This window comes from Rhinopithecus roxellana, chromosome 9 (assembly GCF_007565055.1).
Source record: "Rhinopithecus roxellana isolate Shanxi Qingling chromosome 9, ASM756505v1, whole genome shotgun sequence".
NCBI classification, from domain to species: domain Eukaryota; kingdom Metazoa; phylum Chordata; class Mammalia; order Primates; family Cercopithecidae; genus Rhinopithecus; species Rhinopithecus roxellana.
The window spans coordinates 64,933,559-64,959,160 of NC_044557.1; the positions used below are offsets into that span (position 1 = coordinate 64,933,559).

At 43.0% G+C, this 25,602-nt stretch overlaps 1 long non-coding RNA gene and 1 pseudogene across 1 annotated transcript; both read left to right on the forward strand.

The window, feature by feature from the left end:
* The first annotated feature begins 12,041 nt into the window (after positions 1-12,041).
* Positions 12,042-13,362, forward strand: LOC115899587. The gene is made up of 3 exons (XR_004059236.1): positions 12,042-12,289; positions 12,715-12,867; positions 13,118-13,362. It is a non-coding gene; the product is annotated as an uncharacterized LOC115899587 (long non-coding RNA).
* An 11,420-nt stretch (positions 13,363-24,782) lies between these two features.
* Positions 24,783-25,312, forward strand: LOC115899723 (annotated as a pseudogene).
* The last annotated feature ends 290 nt before the right edge of the window (positions 25,313-25,602 follow it).

Here is a 25,602-nt window from a genome sequence, read left to right on the forward strand (position 1 = left end):
CTCCGCTTCCCGGGTTCACGCCATTCTCCTGCCTCAGCCTCCCGAGTAGCTGGGACCACAGGCGCCCGCCAGCCACCTCGCCCGGCTAGTTTTTTGTATTTTTTAGTAGAGACGGGGTTTCACCGGGTTAGCCAGGATGGTCTCGATCTCCTGACCTCGTGATCCGCCCGTCTCGGCCTCCCAAAGTGCTGGGATTACAGGCTTGAGCCACTGCGCCCGGCCTGAGTTATTTCTTGAAGATGGCTGTGAGCAACACGAATGTCTGTGTCTTCCCTAAAAGGGCAGGAAGGGAAGAATCTGAGAGAGATTTTAGAGAAGCCTTGACAAGTGTTGGTGATTGGTCAGATGTATAAAGGGAAAGGTCAAAGATAACCCTGATGACTAGGATAGCATTAACTTCAACAAATGTGGTTTGGCTGGATTATAACCTCTTCACACCATGCCTACAGCTGCCTTTTACTGAAAGCAGCCTGCTTATTTATTACATAGGTTGCCATGGCTTGTGCCGTCTGTGTTGAATGACCAACCACACTCCTTACCCGCAATTGATAGTGCTGGCCAGGGGATTGATCTGCAGGCAAAGGCAGCAAAGAGACTGGAGGTGGCTTGATGTGAAACTGTCCCATTTTGAATGGGGACAAACCAACTCAATACTCTTTTTGGAAGACTCAAGTGGTAAGTGAACAAGGAGAGATTGAAGCATGTGCCCAGGCTGTGTCCTCAAGAACACTGAGCTGTTGTTCTCATTCTCTCTTGCTGCACTGAGCTGTCTAGACAGCAGTGAGACCTAGAAGCCCTGTTGTTGCTTGAAGAGGCAACATATCCTTTGCCACCTGATATATCCTTGCGGCAAACCCCAGTAATCATAGGTGATCTGGGCATATTGCTTCCTTAAGGAGAGTATCCTCTGAATTTGAAAGTGATAATGCTGATGATTATTGTTTCTTTGTATAACAAAAGTGGGTAAAAGATGAGAATTGACCCTGAACCTCTAAGAACTGTCCCTTGAGTCTCAGTTTTGACCAACTTGTATAAACCTTGAACATGTCCAGCTTGCCTCTGCACCTCTGTGATTATTTTTCCCACAGCAGGAGCTGTCACATCTCTCTCTCTCTCTCTCTTTTTTTTTTTTTTTTTTGAGATGGAGACTCACTCTTGTTGCCCAGGCTGGAGTGCAATGGCGTGATCTTGGTTCACTGCAACCTCTGCCTCCGGAGTTCAAGCGATTTTTGTGCCTCAACCTCCTGAGTAGCTGGAATTAGAGGCACCCACCACCACGCCTGACTAGTTTTTGTATTTTTAGTAGAGATGGAGTTTTACCATGTTGGCCAAGCTGGTCTCAAACTCCTGACCTCAGGTGATTCGCCCGCCTCGGCCTCCCAAATTGCTGGGCGTAAGCCGCTGTGCCCAACCACATCTCTCATTTTTGAATGCCAGGCTGATCTGTCTGCTTCACTTTCATGGTCTTCCAAAACACTGTCAGGCTACCCAAAGTAGCCTGAAGTGATTATTGTCTATATGTGTTTCTGCATCATTTTGCTCCCTTTGAACTCAGTTCCAAAAAGATGGAATGATTCGTGAAGTGAATTTCTACTTTTGCTTTGCCATAAAGTAGTCCTACTATCTGTTCTTTCACTCATTCATTCATATGTTCATCCAGTTTCCTCCCCCTCTCCACTCCCATCGCCATTGCATGTATCCTGCCCAACACAGTTCAAATGTAGTGAGAAGGCAGGTGTACTTTAGGACCTTTGTGATTCAGCCTGCCCTTTACTGTTAATTATAACTTCGTATGTTTAATCATGTCACTCAAGAAACCAGATGTGACACTTAGACGTGGCTTGGATAGGATAAGGATAAGACAGGATAGAATAAGGGATAATTACTTGCTTTGCAGAGGAATATTTTTAATTTTTAATATTTTAAAAATAAAACTATTGGCCAGTTTCAATGGCTCATGCCTGTAATCCCAGCACTTTAAGGGGGCCAAGGTGGGTGGATTGCTTGAGCCCAGGAATTCAAGACCAGCCTGGGCAACATGATAAAACAACATCTTTATGAAAAATACAAAAAATTATCCAGGTGTGGTGGTGCATGCCTATAGTCCCAGCTACTGGGGGGCACTGAGGTGGGAAGATCACCTGAACCTGCGAGGTTGAGGCTGCAGTGAGCTATGATTGTACCACTGTACTCCAGCCTGGGTGATGGAGTGAGACCCTGTCTCAAAATAAATAAATAAATAAATAAATAAATAAATAAATAAATAAATAAATAAAAATTAAAACTATTCACCACAGGGTCATCTCAGAATGTGTCCATGATGTATTTAAACTCTGTGATTTACAATACTTAAATTTATACTTCATTTTTTCAAAAGCTAGCTATCAAGTTAAGTAAACATATGTCCTGAAATAATTGTTATTTATAATTATAGATTACACATCATGATAGCTTTACCTTTTTGCGTAAATATGACCGAAAATACATGAAAAAAATGAAGAAACACTGAAGTACAACTTAAAAGAAGCCAAAAGACTCAAAATAAGGAATGATCATCGAAAACAATCTGTCACTTTACTTTGCACAAATAACAACAGAACTCAATTTTACACTAAGGGTAAATAAGATGTAGTGAACATGACTTTTGAATATGATACTTATATAAAGTAATGGTGGAGCAGACATTATATGTCCCCATTTGGGGGAAGCAGGGAACTGGCCATGTCTTTCTTCTTTTCTTTCTTTTCTCCCTTCCCTCCCCTCCCCTCCCCTCCCCTCCCTCCCTCCCTCCCTCCCTCCCTCCCTTTCTTTCCTTCCTTCTTTCTTTTCTCTCTTTCTCTCTTTCTCTCTTTCTCTCTTTCTCTCTTTCTCTCTTTCTCTCTTTCTCTCTTTCTCTCTTTCTCTCTTTCTTTCTTTCTTTCTTTCTTTCTTTCTCAGGGTCTCAATTTGTTCCCCTGGCTGAGTGTAGTGTCAAGATCATGGCTCACTGCAGCCTCAAGCTCCCAGGCTCAAGTGATCCTCTCACCTCAGTCTCCTGAGCAACTGGGACTACAAGTGGAAGTCACCATGCCCAGCTAACTTTTTATTTTTTGTAGAGATGGGGTCTTACTACATTGTCCAGATTTGTCTCAAACTCCTAGACCCAAGCAGTCCTCCCACCTCAGCCTTCAAAAGTGCTGGCATGAGCCCCCACACCTGGCCAATTTTTATATTTATTTATTTGTTTATTTATTTATCGAAACGGAGTTTCCCTCTTGTTGCCCAGGCTGGAGTGCAATGGTGCGATCTCGGCTCACCACAACCTCTGCCTCCGGGGTTCAAGCGATTCTCCTCCCTCAGCCTCCCGAGTAACTAGGATTATGGGCATGCGCCACTACGCCCGGCTAATTTTGTATTTTTAGTAGAGACAGAGTTTCTCCATGTTGGTCAGACTGATCTTGAACTTCCAACCTGAGGTGATCCACCCGCCTCAGCCTCCCAAAGTGCTGGGATTACAGGTGCGAACCACTGCGCCAGGTTTACCTGGCCAATTTTTAAATGTTTTAAGTAGCTATTATTTTCACATAATTCAAAATTCAAAAGGTACAATACAATATGCAGTTAAAAGTCTCCCTTTATTTCCACATAAAAGCAGTCACCCGAAATTTTTTTTTTTTTTTTTTTTTGAGACAAAGTCTCATTCTGTCGCCCAGGCTGGAGTGCAGTGGTACAATATTGGCTCACTGAAACCTCTGCCTCCTGGGTTCAAGCGCTCTTCCTGCCTCAGTCTCCTGAGTAGCTGGGATTACGGGTGTGCACTACCATGCAAGGCTAATTTTTGTACTTTTAGTAGAGACCAGGTTTTGCCATGTTGACCAGGCTTGTCTTGAACTCCTGACCTCAAGTGATTGCCTGCTGTGGCCTCTCAAAGTGCTGGGATTACAAGCTTGAGCCACTGCACCCAGCAAGTAAACTGATTTTTAACAAAGGAGCAAGCACAATACAGCTGAGAAAAGAGAGTATTTTTCAATAAGAGTATTGGAACGGGGCATCCATGTGCAAAAAAAAAAAAAAAAAAAAAAAAAAGAATCTAGACGTAGACTTTATACCTTTTACAAAAATTAGTTCAAAGTGAATCACACACCTAAATGTAAACTAAAATAGTATAAAACTCCTAGAATATAAGAAAGGAGGAAATCTAGATGACCTTGGGTTTGGCAATTACCTTTTAGATATGACATCAAAGGCATAATCCATGAAGAAAAAACTGATAAGCTGGATGTTATTAAAAATCTCCACCCTGTGAAAAGCACTGTCAAGAGAATAAAAAGCCACAGATTTGGAAAAAAGTTGCAAAAGACATTATCTGATAAAGAACTGTTATCCAAAATGTGCTCTTAAAGCTCAACTGTAAAAAAGCAAACAACTGGCCGGGTGCTGTGGCTCACGGCTGTAATCCCAGCACTTTGGGAGGCCGAAGCAGGTGGATCACCTGAGGTCAGGAGTTCAAGACCAGCCTGGCCAACATGGCGAAACCCTGTCTCTACTAAAAACACAAAAATTAGCTGAGCATGGTGGAGGGCGCCTGTAATCCCAGCTACTCTACTCGGGAGGCTGAGGCAGGAGAATCACCTGAACCCAGAAGGTGGAGGTTACAGCGAGCTGAGATCATGCCACTGCACTCCAGCCTGGGCAAAAAGAGTGAGACTCTGTCAAAAAACAAAACAAAACCTGATTGTAAAATGGACTAAAGGCCTTAACAGAAACATCACCAAAGAAGATATACAGATGGCAAATAAGCATTATGAAAGGATACTCCACATCATCACCATGGAAAGGCCAATTAAAATAACAACGAGATCTCACTATATACCTATTAGAATGGCCAAAGTCCAGAACCTTGACAAAACTAAGGGACCAAGATGTCCTTTGATGGGTGAAATTGATTGATAGATAAACTGTGGTCCATTGAGACAATGGAATATTATACAGTATTAAAGATAAATGAGCTATCAGCCATGAAGGGAAATGGAAGAAACTTAAATGTGTATTTCTCTTTAGGGAAGACATTTTGTTTTATTCTCTCCTGTATCCTTGCACCTGTGAATGGTGTCTAGTGCTAGGTAGGTGCTTAATAAATATTTGTCAAGTAGGGAGGGCATGCTGGCTCATGCCTGTGATCTAAGTACTTTGGGAGGACAAGGTGGGAGAATCACTGAAGCCCAGGAGTTCTATACCAGCCTGGGCAACAGAGGGAGACATCTGTGTACAGGTTGTTGTGTAAATATAAATGTTCAACTCTTTTGGGTAAATATCAAGGAGTGTGATTGCTGGATTGTATAAGAGCATGTTTAGTTTTTAGCTGGATGTGTTGGCACATGTCTGTAGTCCTAGCTACTTGGGAGGCCGGGATGGGAGGATTATTTGAGCCCAAGAGGTTTCCTGAACGAAGTAGAAACCATATGACTCTCTTGAGAAAGCTTTTGGGCCAGAGGGAACAGTAAGTGTAAAGCCATATTCTAGGAAGACTTGTTCCTTTGACTGATCTACTGTCAGGGTAACTTCTGTTCCTTTTCCAAAGAAAGACTCAAGGGAGAAATCACCTCGGTGTTGTATTTAATAAGAGGTTAAATGTGGGTTGGTCATGGTGCCATCTTTTTTCATACCTAGCAACAATCTGTATTAATTGGACCATTTATTTTTAAGAAAGGATTATTTTGGCCGGGCGCAGTGGCTCATGCCTGTAATCCCAGCACTTTAAGGGGCTGGGGTGGGTGGATCACAAGGTCAGGGGTTCAAGATCAGCTTGGCTAAAATAGTGAAACCCTGCCTCTACTAAAAATACAAAAATTAGCCGAGTGTGGTGGAGGGCACCTGTAATCCCAGCTACTCTACTCAGGAGGCTGAGGCAGGAGAATTGCTTGAACCCGGAAGGCAGAGTTTGCGGTGAGCCGATATCGTGCAACTGCACTCCAGACTAGGTGACAGAGTGAGACTCCATCTCAAAAAAAAAAAAAAAGAAAGGATTATTTTATGTATAAATTAAATATATTTTGCTTAACTAAGTACTTTTTTGAAAAAAAAAATGTACATGTTGAAGGCAGAAAGTTTTTGTAAGCCAAATATTTTGAAAACGTTGTATCATTTTTTACCATCTCTGGACCCACATAGTATTGTCAGTACTTCTACTCTCTCCTCAATGACAACCTTAGAGCAGCGGCTCTTAAGTGGGGCAATATTGTACCCTAGGAGACATTTGGCAAGTTTGGTGACATTTTTGGTTGTGACAACTTTGTTGGAGGAAGGGGTTGCTACTAGCAGCTCGTGGGTAGCGAGAGACCAGGGATGCTGCTAAACATCCTCCTACAATGAACAGGGCCACCCACCCTCCCCCCAAAAATATTACGTGACCTCAAAGAAAAATAGTGCTGAGGTGGAGAAATATTGCTCTAGGATCTAAAACTTACAGAACAGAGGAGAGGACTGTGGCACATGCATCCTATCGGGTTAAAATCGAGGGTGTCAGCCAGGCATGGTGACTCATGCCTGTAATCCCAGCATGTTGGAAGGCTGAAGCAGGAGGATCACTTGAGTCCAGGAGCTCAAGACCCGCCTGGGCAACATAGCAAGACCCTTTCTCTACAAAAAATAAAAAATTAGCTGGGCACAGTGGTGAGCACCTGTAGTCCCAGCTACTCAGGAGGCTGACACTGCAGGATTGCTTGAGTCCAGGCGTTTGAGGCTGCAGTGAGCTATGATCATGCCACTGCACCACTCCAGCCTGGTCAATGGAGCAAGACCTTGTCTCTAAAAACAAAAAAAAAAATAATAAAAAATAGAGGGTGTGAGGCTATGTCTTTCTTCTATTGCTTTTAGTCTAATTCACTCAATCATTTATTCATTAATTTGTTCAATAAATATTTACTGAGTGCTGAGTATTTAAAAAAATATTACTGTGGACAAATTACTTCAGAACTTAGCAATTTAAAACCACAAAAGCCAGGAGCTTTTTCACAGTCTCTTTGGGTCAGGAATTTGGAAGAGATCTGGCTGGGTGTTTTCATTCAGGGTCTCCCATGAAGTTGCAGTCCAAATGCCAGCCAGATGCAGTCATCTGAAGACTGGGCTGGGGATGGAACCTGCTTCCTGGGCGCCTACCCACAGGGCTGGAGAATGGATGCAGACTGCTGGCCAAAGGCCTCTGTTCCTTGCCACACGGAGTCTTCCAAGCCTGCTTGAATGTCCTTATCACATGGCTTCCCTCACAGCAGGTGATCAGACAGAGAGCAGTGCTGAAGCCACATATTTTATTACCTAATCTTGACTGTTACACACGGTCATGTCTGCAACATTTTACTGGTTTTACAGAACAGCTCTAGTCCATTTGGAAGGGGACTGCACAAGGGTATGAATACCAGAAAGTGACAATCACTGGACAGTATATTTCAAGCTGGCTACCACAGTGCCTGGACATTGCAGGACTATGGTCCAGGCTCTGGTCCAGGGTCATGGACCAGGCTTCATTCCTGGTGAGGAGAGATAAGTAGTTGATAAACTAACGAATGAACAGGGTAAGTGCTGCAAAGGAAATAAATAAAGCAGAATGGTGCAATAGAGAGCAATGGGCTAGGGAGGCAGGAGTGCAGATGTAGATGGGGTAGTCAGGAAAGGCCTCACTGAGACCTGAATGACAAAGAACTGGCCCTGGGAACACCCAGTGACAGAGTGTTCCAGGGAGAGAGACCAACACCTACAAAATATTATGAATTGTCACTGGTGGAGGCCAGGTACAGTGGCTCACACCTGTAATTCCAGCATTTTGGAAGGCTGAGTTGGGAGGATTGCTTGAGCTCAAGAAATTGAGACCAGGCTGGGCAACATAGTGAGACCTCACCTTTACAGAAAAATTTAAAAATTAGCTGGGCATGGTGGCACATGCTTGTAGTCCCAGCCTTGGGAGGCTGAGGTGGGAGGATCACTTGAGCCTGGGAGGTTGAGGCTGGAGTGAGCTGTGATTGTACCATTGCACTCCAGCCTGAGTGACAGAGCAAGACCCTGTCTCAAAAAAAAAAAAAAAAAAAAGTAACTAGTAGACCTTGATATGTACATGAGGGCTGAGAATGTAGGCTGACCAAAAGAATGTGTTTTGTTTCACACCTGTAAGTTATGTCTTACCCACTGAAGGCAGAAAGTAGTATGAAGTAGTGATATGAGCATAAAACGGTACAAACACTTTGAAAAAGTGTCCAGTAGTTTCCACTACAAGCTGAAGGAATGTCTCTTTTATGACTGAGGAATTCCTCTTATCCCAAGAGAAATGAATGCATAAGTTCACCTAAAGGCATTTGGATACACATTCAAAGCAGCTTTACTCATCATAGTCAAAAACTGAAAACAACCCAAATGTCAACAACTGAGAATAAATTGTGATGCATTCCCATAATGGAATATTACACAGTAATTTTTACAAGCCATACTACTACTCTATACAGCAACTTTCATGAATCTCATGGACATAATATTGAGCACAACAGCCAGGCACAAGTGAGCACCTACTGTGTAATTCTATTTAAACGATGTTCAAGGATAGGCAAATCTAATTGATGGTGACAAATGTCAGAACAATAGTTTCCTGGTGCGGGGAAGAGGGTTTTGACTTGAGAGGGCTAGAAGGAGACTTTCTGGGGAATTAAAATTGTTCCGTATCTTGATCTGGGTTGATTATGGCTGTATCCCATACGTAAAAATTCCTAAACCGAAGTGGCAAGGCACATACGTAATTCTTATTAAAATCAGAAACAACTAGGTCAAGGTTTATATAGGAGGACATCAAGGACTCAAGTGAAATAAGCACAGAGTACCTGGGTGGAGTCCCAGGTTTGCCCTAAGGGTCCAAAATTTCATCTAATGCTCAAGTCGGCCAAGCAAGGACCCAGAGGCTACATCTGGCCTTGGAACCTCTTTCTTTTCTTTCTCCCTTCCCTCTCTCTCTCTTTCTTGCTTTTTTTGAGACAGGGTTTCACTTTGTTGCCCAGGAGGCTGGAGTGCAATGATGCTCTTATAGCTCACTGCAGCCTCAACCTGCAGGCTCAAGTGATCCTCCTGCCTCAGCCTCTCAAGTAGCTGGGACCATGGGCACCTGCCACCATGCCCGGCTAATTTTTTGTAGAGACAGGGTTTCGCCATGTTGCCCAGGCTGGTCTTGAACTCCTAAGCTACCAAGATCCTACCATCTTGGCCTTCCAAAGTGCTGGGATTACAGGCATGAGCCACTGTGCTGGCCTGGAACCCATTTCCTTTCTTTTCTTTTTTTTTTTTTTTTTTTGAGACGGAGTCTCGCTCTGTCGCCCGGGCTGGAGTGCAGTGGCCAGTTCTCAGTTCACTGCAAGCTCCACCTCCCGGGTTTATGCCATTCTCCTGCCTCAGCCTCCGAGTAGCTGGGACTACAGGCGCCTGCCACCTCGCCCGGCTAGTTTTTTTGTATTTTTTAGTAGAGATGGGGTTTCACCGTGTTAGCCAGGATGGTCTCGATCTCCTGACCTCGTGATCCGCCCGTCTCGGCCTCCCAAAGTGCTGGGATTACAGGCTTGAGCCACCGCGCCCGGCGAACCCATTTCTTTCAGAGGTCAATCCCCATGCTTACAAAGCACCCCAGCCCCTAGAATCTCAACCCCCAGGAAGTTCAGCAAGGCCCAGTGAATCCTGCTGACTTCTCTAATTCCTAGCTCCTTCCTTCTTTTGCTTTTATTTTGTACCTTTTATTCCTTTCCTGTGCCCTAGAGAAAAGTGGTCTCTTCATATATTTAAAAATATGTCTGTATGCACTCAGAAAAGAAGAAAATGCTTTAAGTAGATGGCTAGAGCAGCTTGTAAGATTGTAGATTAAGTTGTTCCACAAAAAGCTTTTTCAGCCTTAGTAATTGGGGGTGAGAAAGGAGTGAGTATGAAGAAGAGGGAGAACAGGCTAATGAGTCAGTCACCCAGGTAACCACATTCTAGTGGAAGAAAATCATCATGGCTCCTGGGTAGCAGGAAGAAGAGGAAAGGGAAATGAGTTTTCCTTCTGCTCAGCTCCCTAGTAGGTTTAGGAAAGCTTGGAATAGTCATATTTCTTGGCACCTAATTGTGTTCAATGCAGTGCCACTTTGTATAGGAATAAAAAGCTGGGGAAAAACTGGTTTGGGGAGTACTGAAACTACTCTGAGCCGTGTGGTGTCCCCACCCTCAGCAATATGGACGTGTAAAGGTATAAGCTCTGTTTTTTGCTGTTGTGACCTGACTTTAAGAATAGCTACCTTTTGGCCAGGTGTACTGGCTCACGCCTGTAATCCCATCACTTTGGGAGGCCACAGTGTGTGGATCACTTGAGGTCAGGAATTCAAGACCAGCCTGTCCAACATGGTGAAACCCCGTCTCTACTAAAAATACAAAAATTAGTGGGACGTGATGGCGAGTGCCTGTAATCTCAGCTACTCGGGAGGCTGAGGCGGGAGAATTGCTGGAATCCAGGAGGTGGAGGTTGCAGTGAGCTGAGATCATGCCACTGTACTCCAGCCTGGCTGACAACAGCGAGACTCCGTCTCAAAAAAAAAAAAAGAATAGCCACTTTTTTTTTTTTTAATTGTAGGCTTAAGAGGCAGGTGCTATGTTAAATATTCTACATTTATTTTCTCATTAACTCTTGAACACCTCTACAAGGTCTGTATTATTACAGACCTCCCAGGAAGGATGGCGGAGAGTGGGGAGTGTTCACTGTTGAGAGAGATAAGGTCACGTCACAGCAGAGCCAGGAAAGAAACCCAGAACCAACTCCCCACACCTGAGTTCTTCAGCACCTCCTGCCTGTCTCTGACCACTAGGATAGAGGATTCCTTTCATGTTCCAAGGGGGCAGTGAGAATGTTCCCGATTTTCTCCCTTTCCATATAATACAACTCACAACTCACTGAAGGAACGAGCACTTTAATAAGCTTTACGGGTGGAAAGCATCAGATTGTCCCTCCATCACAAATCTCCCCCCACCACCAGATGACCAAGCCCCTTTTGAACTCTGCTATTTTATCTACTTAAATCTAAAAGCATCAAACTTCCCTTTGCCTCTACTTTCACACACACACACACACACACACGCACACACACATATGCACACGATGACTCCTTAGTTTCACGTGGATTCTTGTAATTCCATTGCACTTGGTCCATGTTTCTGATACTGCACTCATCTCATTGCATTTCATTGTCTGAGCCCTCATGTGACAGGCAATGTTCAGGTACTAGGGATTCAGCTGTGATCAATACACAAAGATCCCTCCCTCATGGAATGTGGATTCTAGTTGGAAGATTGGTGAGAAAATATAGGGCTTTTCAGAGGGTGAGGGACAATAGGGAGAAAAACAGTGAAGGGGAGGGGTAGGAAGCACAGGAGAAGGCAGGCCATCTGATGGACCTTTTTATTGCTTGTTGACTCATGTGCCTTCACAAGGACACACACCAAGCTGGTCTTGGCTTCTTGAATTAACCACCTTTCTAACTGCCAGGCCCTGTGAGGCCCAAGAAAGATTTGTTGATTGAACACAGGAGACCAATTTCATTGAGCTCATTTGGTCTACAAATAGTTTGCTTTCCACAGCTTTTGACAAAAGAAGTGTTCATTGTTACTACTCACTAATGGCCCTTCTAAGAAGGAAGTGACTGTTTATTTTTGGGGTGGATTCTCTGCTTTCCATGGTTTTATCAGGGCCGAGTGTACCCTGGCAGTTTTGAGCAGAGCTTCAGCACAAGCCCACAGAGAACAAAAAATAGACAGACTTGGTCAGCAAGGAGGAAACTTACTCCTTTTATGGAAGAGATTAGACATGGGAAATTAGAAGGCAAAAAATAATGCCAGGGGCAGAAAAGGAGACATGAAAAGGCAGTGAGAAGAAACAAGGAAGATACAGCGAGAGAAAAAATGTAAAGGAAATGAATTGGTAGAAAAAGCCAAAGCAAAGATAGGAGGAACCCACAAATCCCCAACTTGGAGGAGTCTGGAGAACTGGAAGGAGGACCACAAGGCAGCGAGAAGGAGAAGCTTTCAGGAGTGAACCCAGGCCAAGAAATCTCAATATTTCTATTTTCAACGACCATAAGTATCCCTGAAATTCTGGGGAGTTCTTAGGTCTCCTCCCACCGGTATCACTCTCCCATTTAATCTTCACAGTCTTCAACATCAGAAGAATGCACTTCCGAGAGACGCACCTCAGAGACAACCCTTTTAAGTGCTGGATGAACCTAGACTGTGCTCACTGCAGTGGGTTCCAAATAGTGCCAAAGTAAGTCTGCTCTCATGAAAGTTAGCAGTGGAAAACACAAAGAGGCCATGTGAAATTTTACTCGATCCATAAGGAAAACTTTGGTTATTCCACTTGAAAATACTCCTCAGCACCTGTCTTTACCATACAGACTAAATAAATAATAAATAAGCTGAGGGTGGTGGTATGAGCCTGTGGTCCTAGCTGTTTGGGAGGCTGAGGTGGGAGGATCGCTTGAGCCCAGAAGTTCAAGTCTGCAATGAGCTATGATTGCACCACTGCACTCCAGGCCGGGTGACAGAGGGAGATTCTGTCTCAACAGAACGAAACAAAACAAAACAAAAAACAATAACAAAAAAACTTCAAAAATAAAGAGTCAAAAGCCAAAGGTGCGGTCTCGTTCTAAAGACTTCATGGTAACTTGAATTTTGGTGTCTCATTTACAGGGGCTAAGGGTTCTTGTCTATCTCTTTATGGTGGCCCCAACCTGCTTTTGATGCTTCGTTATCCTGGGAGAAGGAGAGGCAAAGAAATGGCAAGTGATGACAACTAAGGTAGCTGCAAGTGAGTGGCTGAGAGCCAGGCGGAGGAGCCTGGAGGTGAGTGTAAGTAAGCACTGATAAGGGTTCCGCATTGCCCATGTCAACATGCCAAAGACACCTGCTCATGGTAGTGCTTACGTCCTCTCCCTAAGATGCTACATCAAGCCCGAGATCCCTAAGAAGTTCTCACAGCCTCTCAGAGCCATCACCATCTAGGAGGGGCAGGGACTAGCCCTTACTGTCTACTATGAATTTATTCCACTAAAACCAAGTATTTTCTCTTTTTTCATTCTCATAAAAACTCTAGGAGTAAATGGAAGCAGAAAGTTGTCAAGCAACTTGCTTTGGGTCTCACTGCCAATAATTGCTGGAGTCCAAACTTGAACGTAGCCCTGACCTTTTGTTTGTGGCTACTTGGTGGTATTCACATGAAGGCAACAGCAGAGAACTGAGTGTGAAGACCTGAGAATAGGGCAGGGAGGAATTGATGATTGTTTCCTCCATTTTCCCCTGAAGACCTCTTCCCCAAAGTAAAGCAAAACAAAACAAAAAGGGTATGTTTTGTGTTGGAATATTTTTAAAATAATAAATATAATTTAAAATCAAATATTTGTAAAGATTTTCAGGTGTATTTTCAACAAAATGGAAAATTTAAGTGTTAATTAGGCCGGGCACAGTGGCTCAGGACTTTTTAACCCCAGTGCTTTGGAAGCCCGAGGCTGGAGGATCGCTTGAACCTAGGAGGTTGAGGCTGCAGTAAGCCATGATCGTGCCACTGCCCTCCAGCCTGGGCAAGAGAGACCCTAGCTTAAAAAAAAAAAAAAAAAAAGGCCGGGCGCGGTGGCTCAAGCCTGTAATCCCAGCACTTTGGGAGGCCGAGACGGGCGGATCACGAGGTCAGGAGATCGAGACCATCCTGGCTAACATGGTGAAACCCCGTCTCTACTAAAAATACAAAAACTAGCCGGGCGAGGTGGCGGGCGCCTGTAGTCCCAGCTACTCGGGAGGCTGAGGCAGGAGAATGGCGTAAACCCAGGAGGCGGAGCTTGCAGTGAGCTGAGATCCGGCCACTGCACTCCAGTCCGGGCGACAGAGCGAGACTCCGCCTCAGAAAAAAAAAAAAAAAAAAAAAAAAAAAAAAGAAAAGAAAAGAAAATGTAAAAGTTACTATAGGATTCTTATGGTGAATAAATCTTACATCCACCCATTTACCTCTTCCAAGTGTACTTGATCTAGAACTCAAGCTCTCAAGCTGCTGCTTCTTTGCTTTTTTTTTTTTTTTTAAGCATCATTGCAAAGAGCATCTAATCACTAGCCTCAAGGAATCAAATATTTGAAGCTATGAAATAGGAAAACACTACCAGCTTCATTGCTGATTCAGGGGGTGGGGAGAGAGTAATGACCAGAACAATCTGTATTTTCTGGAACGCTTATAGTCAACAACTAAAAATGCATCCTGACAGGAAGGGTTTTATAAGATCGGCATAGTGTTTGTCCTGCAGACATGCTCTGAGCAAAGTGTCTCTTAGAACCAAGTATGATTAGGGAAGGGAATCTGCTCAAGTAGCAATACGTGGGCTTTTATTTTTCAAAATATTTGCAGATTAATAGACAGAGGGGTCACAGTTTATATGGTACCAACACCCCAATGAGTTTTTGGTTGGCTTGTTTCACAGAGAGCAGAAGACAACGAAAGATCGCAGATACCAGTTGTCAATGTGGGAGGCCCCACAAAAGACTGGAAGAGGTGACTCTGGTTTGCTGACTCTGTAGGAAACAGGGACGCAGTAGGAAAGGCCATACAGGATAAGCAGTTACAGATTACCACAACGAGATGCGCTTTTCTCTTTTCATGGTCCAAACTTGCTCACTTGTGACATCATGAAGTTGGGTGTTCTCCAGAGCTGCAGGAGAACCAAGAACGGGATAAGGAATATAAAAAGCCATTCACGGGAAAGCTGCTGTCTTCAAAAGAAAAGAATGTGTAGCATAAAACGATGCCATTTAAAACTCAAAATTCATAGAGCAAGTGTGATCCTATCTTTAGGGGTTTTTTTTCTTTTTTCTAAAGATGAGGTCTTGCTGTGTTGTCCAGGCTAGTCTTAAAGTCCTGGGCCCAAGTGATCCTCCTGCCTTGACCTCCTAAAGTGCTAGGATTACAAGTATGAACTTGTATGATTTTCCAGCCCTTTATGATTTTCTGAAAAATGAAGAGGCTGTTTAAGAAAACAGGAATGGATGACTATCTTTAGTTCCTTAGTTTTAAGGATCACCATACCAGATGAGGATGTTATCTGCCATTGACCTTGAAGACTTTAAAGCCAGTTTTATGCCATAACCCTAAGGGAAGCAGGAGGGGAGCTGTATTAGTCCATTTTCATACTGCTATGAAGAAATACCCAAGATTGGGTAATTATAAAGAAAGAGGGTTAATGGACTCACATGGCTGGGGAGGCCTCATAATCATGGCGGAAGGCAAAGGAGAAGCAAAAGCACGTCTTCCACGGCAGATAAGAGAGCATGTGCAGGAGCTGCCCTTTATAAAACCATCAGATCTTGTGAGGCTTATTCACTACTATGAGAACAGCACAGGAAAAACCTGTCCCCATGATTCAATTACCTCCCACCAGGTCCCTCCCACGACATATGGGGATTATGGGAGCTACAATTCAAGATGAGATTTGGGTGGGGACACAGCAAAACCATATCAGGAGCATTGGGTTGGGACCTCAAATTTATGTTTAAGAGCTTCACCTTTATCTTTAGATGAAGTTAAACATACAGAGATGCCTGACAACATTAAAGTAAAATGATCCTTGTGCAACTTTGGCTTGAATCCCATAACAAGCCCACCAGTAGTCATGTAATATGAATTAACCTTTTAGTAATTTCTGGAATTATCTAGCCTTATTGTACTGCATTGTATTTTGGTGCGCATATACATTAAGTCTTCACTTGTTAAAACTACATATTTTAAAAATAAATTTACCCTATTTTGGATTGTCTTCATTAAAAGAAAATTAGCTACAGCCTAAAAGAATAGAAGGGGACTTCGAGGCCTTTTTTAACCTCACAGAAACCTTATCCAAAAAACCAAGTGCCCATTTGCCAGCTATCCCTCAGACAATGACCTTGAGAAGTACAACTTTATCTTTCTATTTAGTTTTTTATTTTTTGAGACAAGAACTCATTCTGTCACCCAGGTTGGAGTGCGATGGCACAATCTTGGCTCAACGCAGCCTTGACTTCCTGGGATCCAGCAATCCTCCCACCTCAGCCTCCTGAGTAGCTGGGACTACAGGCCTGTGCCACCACACCTGGCTTTTTTTTTTTTTTTTTTTTTTTTTTTTTTGAGACAAAGTCTAGCTATTTGGCCTAGGCTGGTCTGGAACCTCTGAGCTCAAGCAATCCTCCTGCCTCAGCCTCCCAAAGCACTTGGATTACAGGCATAAGCCACTGCACCCTATCCAACTTTTTTTTTTTTTTTTTTAAAGACTTCAGGTTCATTTCCACTTGAAAAAAATAGAAAGAAGCAAATGAAAAATGCTTATTAAGAAGCAGGAAGTAGTCAGAGTGCTGCAAAACTCTTGGATTCAAGGCATTAGCATAAATTTGGACGCTTCTGAATTTGTTGGAATTATAAAGCACACTTGACCATTGCTGTAAAGGAGGTAGTTAAATTTGTAGAACACAGAAGACTGAGGCATTTTGTTCACTCCTGTCGTCTGGGATCCTGCGAAGCACATCCCTTTCTCCCCAAGATGGATGGCAGGTCCGTGGGAGGACTCGCTCTCCGACCCCTTCACTTCCAACCTGTAAAATGTGTGCTGGAATCGGCTTATGTCTGTCCATACTTACGAGAAACATGAAACAGGCCTTTAGAAAGGTAAAGACAAGTGGCCGGGCGCGGTGCCTCACACCTGAAATCCCATTGCTTTGGGAGGCCAAGGCGGGCGGATCACGAGGTCAGGAGATCGACACCATCCTGGCTAACATGGTGAAATCCTGTCTCTATTAAAAATACAAAAAATTAGCCGGGTGTGGTGGCGGGCGCCTGTAGTCCCAGCTACGCAAGAGGCTGAGGCAGGAGAATGGCGTGAACCCGGGAGGCGGAGCTTGCAGTGAGCTGAGATCCGGCCACTGGACTCCAGCCTGGGAGACAGAGCGAGACTCCGTCTCAAAAAAAAAAAAAGGTAAAGACATGTCCTAAGAGAAGGGTTCAGTATGTCAAGGTCCTCTGACATGATTAAAATAAAGCAATCGTATAGGGACTCTTCTGGGATAGTTTAGAAAAATAAGGGATATGAGAAAGTTACTTATGTATGGCAAAACCTGTATTTGGTGAGGCATTTTCCTCTTTTTTTCAGTCTGTTTCTGAAAATGGATGGGTACTTTATTTTTCCTTTCTTCTTACTTTTTACATGGTTTTTAGTGTGCATGGGCAGGTACTTCTTGTATCTTTAGAAACGTAAGGAACAGACAATTTTTTAAATAGTGCTGATGGTTTATTGTTCTCCTTTTTTTTTTTTTTTTTTTTTTTTTTTGACAGGGTCTTGCTCTGATGCTCAGGCTGGAGTGCAGTGGCATGATCATGCATCACTGCAACCCTGACCTCCGGGGCTCAAGCAATCTTCCTGCCTTAGTCTCCTGAATAGCTGGGACCACAGGTATGTATCACCATACCCAGCTACTTTTTTGGTATTTTTGTAGAGATGAGGTTTCACCATGTTGTTGAGGCTGGCCTCAAAATCTTGGGCTCAAGCAATCCTCTTCCCTCGGCTTCCCAAAGTAATGGGCGTAGGCCACCGTGCCCAGCCAATGGTTTATTCTTGACTTGGCTCCATTCCTCATAAACTGGCAAAGCCTAAAAGACACTATCTATCAGAAGCTTAGAACTCCATTTGTGTTAAAAGTGCAAACAATTTAGAACAAAAAGTAATCAACTGTTTGTAATTAATAATGATGACTGTTTTTTTTTAAGAGACTGGGTCTCACTATTTTGCCCAGGCTAGTCTTGAACTCCTGGGCTCAAATGATTCTCCTACCTCGGCCTCCCAAAGTGCTGCAAACAGGCATGAGCCACTGGGCCTGGCCAATAACAATAAATTTTAAAGGTAGAATATATAAGGCATAATAATAAAATTCAACAATGATGAATTTTAAGGGAAAAATATACCAAGCACAATAATTTTGTGGTGAAATGAAATTGTACACAATATCATTCATATTTTAAGTAGGTTGATTTTGACTTGGAAAGTATTCAAATGAAACATCGACTTTTTTTTTTTTTTTTTTTTGAAAATTCTCTATCCCCCTTACTCTAAAGGCCTATACCATTTTATTTCTGTAAAAGCAGATGAACTTCCTTTCTCATGAATGCCACTTTCACTCCCCTATGCCTTTGGTTCTTCTTTTCTTTTCTTTTCTTTTTTTTTACACCCAGGCTGGAGTGCAATGGCATGATCTTGGCTCACTGCAACCTCTGCCTCCCAGGTTCAAGCGATTCTCCTGCCTCAGCCTCCCAACTAAAAGGGATTACAGGCACTTGCCACCACGCCCAACTGATTTTTGTTTTTTTAGTAGAGATGGGATTTCATTATATTGGCCAGGCTGGTCTCAAACTCCTGACCTCAGGTGATTCACCTGCCTTGGCCTCCCAAAGTGTTGGGATTACAGGCGTGAGCCACTGCACCTGGCCTCGCCTTTGGTTCTTCATGCTGGCAGTTTCAGCTTCTAGTGATCGTATAAAGACTTGAACCCTCAGGCAGTGGGGACAATTATGCAGACGCCTCCTCTTTAGGTCTGGGGGCCTTTGCAGGACCCAAAAGAGCAGTCTCTTACTTGTCCCTTAACCACAGTCACATTCCGGGTGAAACGCCAAGTAAATCTTTGTTGACGGAGGTGTCCAAGCGCATGCCATTCTTTTTTTTTTTTTTGAGACAGAGTCTCCCCCTGTTGCCCAGGCTGGAGTGCAGTGGCGCAATCTCGGCTCACTGCAACCTCCACCTCCTGAGTCCAAGTGATTCTTCTGCCTCAGCCTTCCAAGTAGCTGGGACTAAAGGCATGCACTACCAAGCCCTGCTAATTTTTGTATTTTTAGTAGAGATGGGATTTCACCATATTGGCCAGGCTGGTCTTGAACTCCTGACATCGTGATCCACTTGCCTCAGCCTCCCAAAGTGCTGGGATTACAGGAGTGAGCCACCACGCCCGGCCTATGCAAGTCATTCTTGAGGTTCTCTGAAAGTGTGCTTATTATTTATTAAATGCCCACAGTGGGTCAGAGAGTCAATGAATTTCAGAGCTGGAAGGGATTTTAGAGGTGACTTGGTCCAAATACTTCATTTTATAAACAAGGAAACCGAGATCCGGAGAGAAGGGCCCTGCCCAAGGTCAAACACGTAGTGCTCAGTAGAACTGGAAATAAAACTTTCAGCCCAGGGCTGTTTCTGCCTACCACAACTGCATTATACCTTATCAAACCTGATCCCTGCTCTCTAGAAATTTATAATTTAATTATATCAAATATTTGTAGTTTAAGGTATTTGCATAATCAGAATGATAGAGCTGAGATTTGCTTTTGGATTTAGCGAGAAACTGTGATAGGTCGACCAAAATAAGCAGAAAAATGAACACTCCTAACATGTATTTTAAAAAGTGATTTGACACTATTTATATTCTACCTTGTTCCAAAGAGGCTTTAAGAAGCTTTAAAATGGAATACAATGTAGCAAGATAGAAGAAGAAAAGTACTATAAAAACAAGTAAGAAAAGTGGTGAAAAGAAAAACAAAGGTAAAGTCAGTTGGGAACCACAGGGAGATTTGCATAGCAAATGCATGCCATAAAGCCCTAAATATTTGCTAGAGGGAGACCACAAATTCGCCAAGCCTTGTGGCAAGAAGGAAAGTGTCAACTGTTGCATGATTCCCAACTCCCAGAAAAAACCACACCAGCTCTGGAAAAGCACAACTCTTTTTACTAACGAGGCCTGGGAGAAAGTTCTTCTCTATGTCCTCATATACCCTGAAGTGTATTAGGGTAAACTGGAATTGTAATCACAACTTGTCTGAGGGCTTGAGGATCATCCAGTTCAACTCGCTCTCCAAGAACTGGAACAGACGCTTCTCAAGGTCACACCAGCATACTGGGTGTCTGCATTTGAAGAAGGAACCCAGGGAAGCTCTCGCACACACAACAGACCTCGGAAGGTCAGGATGTATTTGGGTGTAGACACAGATGCCCTTTTACCTGACCATAGAGTCTTTTTCCTTCTTTTCCAGCGTCCAGGTCCTCCAAGTTGGTGCCCCACCCAGCAGTCAAGAAGACTTCCCAAGGGAGTCCCCCAAGGGCCCAGAAGGGAGTCTCTCAAAGAGGGAAGATAGAACCTGGGGCCAACTTCTAACATGGCTGTTTATCCTGACCTGCCGGCAGGATTGGTTAAAAAAATGCAGAAATTATTTCCAAGGGCCCATTTAGGGCTCTAGATACCCAGTATATCACAGAGGGAGGCCAAATTACTGTTTGAGGAGGGAACGGAAGAGAAAAGAGAGGATACTGGGGGGACAGAGGGGCCCATTCTGCAATTTCCCCCTTAGAGAAAATACAAAAGAAAATACCTGTGTGCCTTTGACATAAAAAGACTGGAAAAAGAAAAGGTGTGTTTAAGTTGCTTTGCAGCAGTGGTGGGGGGAAACCTATTCGTTTCAAAAAGGTGATTTATATCTTAGTTTCTATTTCTCATTTTGTCTTCTGGTCTACCTAGGATTTCTATTGAGAACAACAAAGTGGAACTTGGATCAGCTCAAAAATATCTAAGATGATATTCTACCGTACTGGGGAAAAGAAATACATAGCTACATAGAAAAATTATGTTTTCAGTTTTAAACTTTTTTCTTTTCTCTTGGTTACCAAAGTACTACATAATTGCTATGGGAAATGCAGGAAATAAACTTCAGGGGAGTACAGGATAAAAATCTCCTATAATCTGATTCATACAAATGTTCTAGTAAATTTTTTTTTGTTTTGTTTCTATGCATTTTTAAAACATAAAATTAAGATTCAGTTGCAGAATTAATTAATTTAAAAGTCAATTTTAAGCTGCAGGACTGTTTTGCATTTGCTTCTTGTTATTCTCTAAGCCTGGAAGATTGGATTTCCTCTGGAAATTAAGTTTGTAAGGTTTGACTATAGAGTAATGATGCTGATTTATAGCAGGTCTCCTAGCACTTAACTGTCTAAATGAGCATGTCCTCTTCAAAGTAACTTGGGAGACAGTGATAAGATACCACCATGCATTTATTTTAATGTAGCTGACTTTGTTCTTAATGTTCTGGAATTCTTCTTGTGGTATATTACTTTCTGAGTCTATGGCACTTTCTTTTGTGTGTGTGTGTGTGTGTTTGTGTGTGTGATGGGAGTCTTGCTCTGTCAATCAGGCTAGAGTGCAGTAGCGGGATCTCAGCTCACTGCAACCTCCACCTCTGGAGCTGAAGTGATTCTTCTGCCTCAGCCTCTCAAGTAATTGGGACTACAGGTGTGCACCACCATGCCTGACAAATTTTTGTATTTTTAGTAGAGATGGGGTTGGCAAGGCTGGTCTCGAACTCCTGACCTCAAATGATCCACCTGCCTTGGCCTCCCAAAGTGCTGGGATTATAGGCATAAGCCACCACACCAGGCCTATCTATGACACTTTCTTTTGAGCATTGTCAGATTGACAAGCTCTCCTCTTTTGTGGGAGGGTTTGATATTTAGAAACTGTCAGAAGTTATCAGGGATCAGGTTGGATGAATAAGGCAACTGATTCCTCAAACTGGGCTATATTGTTTTCGGTTGGGTTCATGTTAGGTCCAAAATGCCATGAAACTGACTTTCTCATGCAGTAAAAGCATTTTGAAGAGGAAATGTTTTAGTGGAAAGGAGATTTACCCTCTATGAATCCCAAAGAATTCTATAGTGTAGAATGGAAGATTGTCTCTGCAGGACTAATTCACATTGGGTTTTCTGACTTATAATTATACCTTTGGTGGCTCAAAGCTATTTGTTTTACATGCTTCATGATAATTCCATTCTCAGCTTCTAGCAAAGCAAAAGCATTTCATATTTAAATGTAAGACACTGAGGCAAATTTGTTCTTAACCAATTAATTACCTAAAACTACACTTACCATTACCACTATCTTGAAGTGTAGAAGGCTGCTTCATGCTTTAATTATCCTGTTACTCATTTATAATGTTCTTTCTATTCATTTCAACTTGAACATTCTTTCCCTATTTTCCACATCAATCTGGTAGCATAAAAGAGAAAATTAGATGGCCCTGTTGTTAGTACAGATTGTTAATATTTCTGAAGGCTGCAGAATCATGTGTAGTTTTCTGACTTCTCAAGCTTGCATAATATTTTAAGCACAGTATAACTCTTCTCAATGTTCTTTTACCATGTTTCTTATATCTGACAGCAAAAGATTATAAGCTTTTTATAAAAATAATTCAAGGATCTTAGTGAACACCTAGAAGAGCCAACAATGTTTCCATTATATATATATATCCCCCCCCCCCCACAAACTCTTCTTTCTTCCTGAGAAGTTATTATATATAAACAGTGAGGCTGGGGAAAAAAAACAAATATATACATATATTGAAAAAAATTTTTTTGCTGTCTCGCTGTTCATTAGTTTTCTTATTCCTTAAGACGAACTTCCTTTTCTTCACTTAAAAAATGCTTTTTCCCTTTTTGGTTTAGTCAATTCTAAGAATTCTGTAGCAGGAAAAAACAAGTGCTATATTGTCTGTATGCATATTATGCTGTGATTTTGTTCCTGAAACACCAGGGATTCAGTCTAGGCTGTCCTGCTCACCACACAGAAACCCAATCACTGAGATGACAAGTATTGCCAAGGAAGAAGGCTTTAACCGGGTGCCACAGGAGATGGGAGCTCAGCCTCAAATCCATCTCCCTGACTGATTAAAACCAGGGGTTTTATAGCAGGGAAGAAATGCAACAATGTGTAAGAAAACAGGAACTAGGGGAGGGGCAAGGAGGTATCTGGTGCTTTGATTTGCTGAGTTTTAGTTCTTCTATACTTTCTTTGAGAGCCTGAAGGTCGTTTCCTGAGGAAGGAACTCAGATAAAACAAATACAAGTTTCTGTGCTTCTGGCTGCACAGAAAGCCAGTCACTGAGACAACCATTGCCAAGGAAGAATGCTTTAATCGGGTGCTGTAGTCAAGGAGATAGGAGATCTGTCTCAAATCCATCTCCCTAAGTGACTAAAATGAGGGATTTATATAGCCAGGAAGAAATGTAGAAAGAAGTGTGAGAAAATAGGAATATGGGAGGGGTAAGGAAGCAATTATGATGAATGAGGGGTCCAGCATCTCATTGTCTGGATAAAATGATCTGGTGAGTTTCAGTTCTTTGATACTATTTGAGAGACCTGGGTTTCTTTCCTGAGGCAGGAACTCAGATAAAACAAATGTAAGTTTCAAGCTTTAAGACCAGAAGGGTCAATTTCTATGTTTATCCAAAACAACAACTACTGTTACTACTACTATTACTACTGCTGCTACTACTACTGTGTATGGGACTACTGGGTTGGTTTCACATAGATCTCTGGAAATACAAACAAGACCTGATTACATTGGTTGTCTTAGAGAGAAATTGTATAGCAGGGGGTGGGGAGGGAAGGAAACTTGACCACATATCTTTTTTGAACCTTTTGAGTTTTGGACCATGAAGAATGCAATACCAATTACTAATTTAAAAACCAAAATATCAGTTTAAGAAAAGAGAAAAATCAAGGAAAAAGAAAAAAAATACTCTCTCTGTTGGTCTGAATCTGGAATTTGGAGTGAAGGTCAAAAGAAAACCATTCCCTTTCTTGCTAACTCCATCTCTTCTTCTCTATTTCTCTTTCACTTTGGCCAACAGCTTTTAGCTTTGACTACTGCAATGGGAACTGAGAATCCACAGGTAGCAAAGGCATTAAGAGTTCTCAAGTTGCCCCTAACCTCTGCAGGCTCCTTAGGGAGACAGATGTGAATCCTTCACAGAACACAGACACAGGCCAACTCCTTTGGCTTGCTCATCATAGCCTTATCTTGTACATGTGGCAAGTAAATAGCTTCTGGTCAATATGTTCAAAGCCCTGCCCTTCTTAAAGTTCTCTGGGAGTGTTCTTGTTCTTTGCTATTCACAATACCTGTGTTTTTCTCACCTCTGAGCCTTCCAGCATGTGGTTCTCACTTTATCTGGCTATTATTACCAACTCTTAAGGTTTCCTTTCTTTCTTTCTCTCCCTTCCTTCCTTTCCTTCCTTCCTTCCTTCCTTCCTTCCTTCCTTCCTTCCTTCCTTCCTCCCTCCCTCCCTCCCTCCTTCCTTTCTCTCCCTTCCTTCCTTCCTTCCTTCCTTCCTCCCTCCCTCCCTCCCTCCTTTCTTTCTTCTTTCCTTCCTTCCTTCCTTCCTTCCTTCCTTCCTTCCTTCCTTCCTTCCTTCCTTCCTTCCTTCCTTCCTTCCTTCCTTCCTTCCTTCCTTCCTTCTCGCTCTCTCTTTCTTTCTTTCTCTCTTTCTGTCTTTCTCTCTTTCTGTCTTTATTTCTTTCTTGATGGTCTCTCTCTGTCATGCAGGCTGGAGTGCAGTGGTGCGATCACAGCTTGCTGCAGCCTTTACTTCCTGGGCTCAAGCCATCCTTCTGCCTCAGCTTCTTGGGTAGCTGGGACTACAGGCACGTGCCACCATGCCCCGCTAATTTTGTTTACTTTTTGTAGAAACGTGGCCTCACTATGTTGCCCAGGCTGATCTCAAACTCCTAGGCTCAAACAGTTCTCCTGCCTTGGCCCCCCAAAGTGCTGGGATTATAAGTATGAGCCATCGTGCCTGGCTAAAGAAAGTATTATAGTTATAACTGACTCAAATGCTCAGTCAACAGTGTGATAGTGTGACTTTAAAATTTAATGCACGGCTTTGCAGACGCTGCCGCCGAGGAAATTCTTGTAGTACTAGCCATGGTCAACCCTACCGTGTTCTTCGACATTGCCGTCGACGGCGAGCCCTTGGGCTGCGTCTCCTTCGAGCTGTTTGCAGACAAGGTTCCAAAGACAGCAGAAAATTTTCGTGCTCTGAGCACTGGAGAGAAAGAATTTGGTTATAAGGGTTCCTGCTTTCACAGAATTATTCCAGGGTTTATGTGTCAGGGTGGTGACTTCACACGCCATAATGGCACTGGTGGCAAGTCCATCTATGGGGAGAAATTTGAAGATGAGAACTTCATCCTAAAGCATACAGGTCCTGGCATCTTGTCCATGGCAAATGCTGGACCCAACACAAATGGTTCCCAGTTTTTCATCTGCACTGCCAAGACTGAGTGGTTGGATGGCAAGCATGTGGTCTTTGGCAAAGTGAAAGAAGGCATGAATATTGTGGAGGCCATGGAGCGCTTTGGGTCCAGGAATGGCAAGACCAGCAAGAAGATCACCATTGCTGACTGTGGACAACTCGAATAAGTTTGACTTGTGTTTTATCTTAACCACCAGACCATTCCTTCTGTAGCTCAGGAGAGCACCCCTCCACCCCATTTGCTCGCAGTATCCTAGAATCTTTGTGCTCTCGCTGCAGTTCCCTTTGGGTTCCATGTTTTCCTTGTTCTCTCCCATGCCTAGCTGGATTGCAGAGTTAAGTTTATGATTATGAAATAAAAACTAAATAACAATTGTCAAAAAAAAAAAATTTAATGCACGTAGATTACCTTAAAATAAAGACACCAAGTTTTGGAATCAGGAAGTAGAAGCCCCTT